Consider the following 4,974-nt stretch of genomic DNA (forward strand, 5'->3'; position numbering starts at 1 on the left):
AATCAGGGGATGTGTTACTGAAATTCATTATAGGGCATTATCTCAGTATATCTGTGTTGCTGTTCTCTGTCCAGATTTGTATTAATTCTACTGCATTTATAGCTTTGATGTGATTGGAGTAGAGGGATGCCTGCATACATTAGATACAGAGACATCCATCGTATCTTCTGGTTCTCAGTTACCTATTTGCATGCATCACTCTGTGACGCCTCTTGTTCTTCTTGTGTATTTTCCTCTTCAAGTTCAGTTGTTCTCTGTGTAAGTTTCAAGACATTTTCATATTCCTGTGACATACTGTGAAAAATTGTGAGATATCTGAGATTCTTTACCTCCATGTCACTGCTTCAGTTCAGTTCAGTTCAGTCACTCAGTCATGTCCGACTCTGCAGCTCCATGAACCGCAGCACACCAGTCCTCCCTGTCTATCACCAACTCCCGGAGTTTACTCAAACTCATCTCCATTGAGTCAGTGATGCCATCCAACCATCTCATCCTCAATTGTCCCCTTCTCCTCCCACTTTCATTCTTTCCCAGCATCAGGGTCTTTTCAAATGAGTCACCTCTTTGAATCAGGTGGCCAAAGTACTGGTATTTCAGCTTCAACATCAGTCCCTCCAATGAACAGCCATGACTGATCTCTCTTAGGATGGACTGTTGCATCTCCTTGCAGTCCAAGAGACTTTCAAGAACGTTCTCCAACACCACAATTCAAAAGCATCAATTCTTTGCTAGGCATGAAAAAAGTCATTTATTTATTAATATATCGATGTCAATCTTAGGGCTTCCCAGGTGGCGCTAGTGGTAAAGAACCTGCCTCCTCATGCAGGAGATGTAAGCAATGCTGATCCAATCCCTGGGTCTGGAAGATCCCCTGGAGAAAGAAATGACAAACCACTCCAGCATTCTTACCTGGAGAATCCCATGGACAGAGGAGCCTGGCAGGCTACAGTCAATGGGGTCACAAAGAGTTGGACATGACTGAAGCGACTTAGCACATGCACATGTCGATCTTAAGAGCAGGAAAGTGTGATTAGGCTTTCCAAGTTTTTTTAATCTGTGTTCAAGAAACAGCTAAGTATTGCCTATTGATATTCTACTTAGATATCCATATGGGAAAGAAATCCAGAAATCTGTCAAGTTTTCTTCTTTGCTTGTGTTAATATCTGTGGAGGCTAGCACAGAACCCCCAATCTTATTTAGAACCACTAAAATCTCACAATTATTCTCCAGTTCTCTTATCCTCTGTTAAAGAGATTTAATAAAATCTCTGAGGATGAATAAGCATTCTGCCCACCGAATAAAATGCATATTGATCAAAAATATTTCATTAATCTTAGTTTCATACACTTGAAATACAAATCCCAAGAGGGTGCTTTATCATCACAACTCTTGGTTAAAGCTGAAGTTTAGCTCTGTCTAAATAAGAGATGATATAAGTGGTTCAAGGAAAGATCTAGCATGGAAAGAAGGTCATTTACAAGCACTTTAAAAGCTTCATCCTCCAAGAAAACATTGGGATCTATTCATCATATCTGGGCTTTCTTGAAAATAATTTTGATTGTATTGGTTTTAAAAGACTGGATAGGGGTCACAAAACATATATTTTGAGTATGTCAATATCCTTCTGAAATATTTCAACACTGATATAAGGCAACCTAAGTGAGTTAATGTAAGTGAGAGAAGAAAAGGAATAAATGAGAAAGGTATTAAGGGCACACATATAAACAGACCAGGTGACAAACTAAATGGGAGAAAAAAAAAAGAAATATAGAATGCTACTCTAAGAAATTTAGGACTGACAGGGAAGGAGTGAAAACAGTGAGTATCACATTTAAAATCTTGAAATATGCATTATGAGCACAACATAAAATTCATTGGTTTTGCCACCAGAAATCCATTTCAAAAGAATATTTTTCCCTCTTCTGAGTTTCTTCTCTCTCAGATTTCCACACAGTTTGGGAGGAAGTGTGGAGCCAGGAATGAGAAACCATACAGCAGTCACCATGTTCATCCTCCTGGGACTGACAGATGACCCACAGCTGCAGATTCTGACTTTCATATTCCTACTCATCATCTACATGTTGAGTGTAATTGGAAACCTGGCCATCCTCATCCTCATATTGGTCGATTCCCACCTTAAAACTGATGTACTTTTTCCTCCAAAATCTTTCCTACTTAAAAGTCTCATTCACTTCTACCTGCATTCCTAGATTTTTGTACAGTATATCATCAGGTGATAGGACCATTACCTATAAGGCTTGTATGCCAAGTATTTTTTAAAGACCTGTTTGGAATAACAGAATTTTTTCTCTTGGCTGCCATGTCTTATGGTTGCTATGTAGCCATCTGCAAACCCCTGCGTTACATGACCATCATGAACCACAGGGTCTGCAAAAGACTCATCTTCTGCTGTTGGATGACCACTGTGTTGATCATGATCCCACCATTTAGCTTGGAACTGAGCCTGGAATTCTATGACTCTAGTGCTCTTGACCACTTTTTCTGTGATGCTAAACCTGTCGTGAAGATCACATGCTCAGATACATGGTTCATGGAGAAGATGGTTATCATCTGTTCTGCATTAATCCTCATAATGACTCTCATGTTTGTGGTTTGGTCCTATGTAAGTATTATCCAAACAATTCTAAGATTCCCCTCTGCCCAGAAATGGAATAAGTCATTTTCCATCTGTTCTTCCCACCTGATCATGTTCCCATTACTTATGGCAGCTGTATATTTATCTATATCAAGAATTCAGGAAAAGATGAAATGGAAATTAACTTAGCATCTCCCCCATGCTAAATCCATTTATCTATACCCTGAGAAACAAACACGTGAAACAAGACTTTAATGAATTAGTCAGAAAAATTGCATTCTTCTCAAGGAGTTATGGGAAGCAACAGTTAGAACTGGACATGGAACAACAGACTGATTCCAAATAGGAAAAGGAGTATGTCAAGGCTGTATATTGTTACCCTGCTTATTTAACTTGTATGCAGAGTACATCATGAGAAATGCTGGGCTGGAAGAAGCACAAGCTGGAATCAAGATTGCTGGGGGGAAATACCAATCACCTCAGATATACAGATGACACCACCCTTATGGCAGAAAGTGAAGAAGAATTAAAGGGACTCTTGATGAAAATGAAAGAGGAGAGTGAAAAATTGGCTTAAAGCTCAACATTCAGAAAAGGAAGATCATGGCATCCGGCCCAATAACTTCATGGCAATTAGATAGGAAAACAGTGGAAACAGTGGCTGACTTTATTTGTTGGGGTTCCAAAATCACTGCAGATGGTGACTGCAGCCATGAAATTAAAAGATGCTTACTCCTTGGAAGGAAAGTTATGACCAATCTAGACAGCATATTAAAAAGCAGAGATATTACTTTGTCAACAAAGGTCCTTAAACAAGGCTATGGTTTTTCCATGTATGGATATGAGAGTTGGGCTATAAAGAAAGCTGAGTGCTGAAGAATTGATGCTTTTGAACTGTGGTGTTGGGGAAGACTCTTGAGAGTCCCTTGGACTGCAAGGAGATCCAACCAGTCCATCCTAAAAGAGATCAGGCCTGGGTGTTCATTGAAAGGATTGATGTTGAAGCTGAAACTCCAATACTTGGCCACCTGATGCGGACAGTTGACTCATTTGAAAAGACCTTGATGCTGGGAAAGATTGAGGGCAGGAGGAGAAGGGCATGACAGAGGATGAGATGGTTGGATGGCATCACCGACTCAATGGACATGGGTTTGGGTGGACTCTGGGAGTTGGTGATGGACAGGGAGGCCTGGTGTGCTGCAGTTCATAGGGTCGCAAGGAGTCAGACACAACTGAGTGACTGAACTGAACTGAACTGAAAGATTGTTTCAATATACAAAGTCTAACACAAGAAAAGAAGTAGCTCAAAACTCAATTTATTAATAAATCAATAATTTAGCAATGCTGCTGCTGCTAAGGCGCTTCAGTCGTGTCCAACTCTGTGTGACCCCATAGACAGCAGCCCACCAGGCTTCCTATCCCTGGTATTCTCCAGGCAAGAACACTGGAGTGGGTTGCCATTTCCTTCTCCAATGCATGAAAGTGAAACGTGAAAATGAAGTCGCTCAGTCATGTCCAACTCTTCGCGACCCCACAGACTGCAGCCTACCAGGCTCCTCCATCCATGGGATTTTCCAGGCAAAAGTACTGGAGTGGGGTGCCATTGCCTTCTCCTAATTTAGCAATAATAACATGTTAATAAATTACTAGTCAATATTAATAAAACAAGGTGTAGCTTAATACTTATTAGGGAGTTATGCCCTTGGATTATAATATTTAGGAGACTTCCACTGGTACAAAAAAAAAAAGAAGAAAGTGAGACAATTTGATATTAGTAATTTTAAGGTCTATCATATAAGTTGTAACAAATAAAAAAGAAGGTGTCATAGCTTTATGTGTCAACTTGACAGAACTAATGAACACCCATATAGCTGGTAAAATATTTCAGAGTGTGTCTGTAAAGGTGTTTCTGGGAAGGATTAGCATTTGAATCTGTAGACTGGCTAAAGAAAATGGCCCTCAAAAAAGCAGGTGGGCATCCTCCAATTTGCTGAAGGCCTGACTAGAACAAAAAGGCAGAGGAAAGGTGAATATGGTCTCCACTTGAAACTGGGCAACATCTTATCTTGCTTTGGCACTGACAGTTCTGGTTCATGGGGCTTCAATCTTGGACCAGGATTTCCAAGATTGGCACCTTGGTTTTGTTTATTTGTATTTTTTGCCTTGCTGTGTGTCATGGAGGGATTGAACCATCACCCTCTGCACTGGCAGTGCAGAATCTTAACCATTGGACCACCAGAGATGTCCAGGCCCCCAGATTTTAAAGCCTTCAAACTTGTTTCCCTTGGGCTTAGCTGGTAAAGAATCCACCTGCAATGCAGGAGACCTGGGTTTGATCCCTGTGTTGGAAAGATCCCATGGAGAAGGGAAAGACAACC

General features: G+C 40.6%; 1 pseudogene; it reads left to right on the forward strand.

The window, feature by feature from the left end:
- The first annotated feature begins 1,979 nt into the window (after positions 1–1,979).
- Positions 1,980–4,590, forward strand: LOC128048156 (olfactory receptor 6C2-like; annotated as a pseudogene).
- The last annotated feature ends 384 nt before the right edge of the window (positions 4,591–4,974 follow it).

Source organism: Budorcas taxicolor, chromosome 5 (genome assembly GCF_023091745.1).
Source record: "Budorcas taxicolor isolate Tak-1 chromosome 5, Takin1.1, whole genome shotgun sequence".
In the NCBI taxonomy this organism is placed as follows: domain Eukaryota; kingdom Metazoa; phylum Chordata; class Mammalia; order Artiodactyla; family Bovidae; genus Budorcas; species Budorcas taxicolor.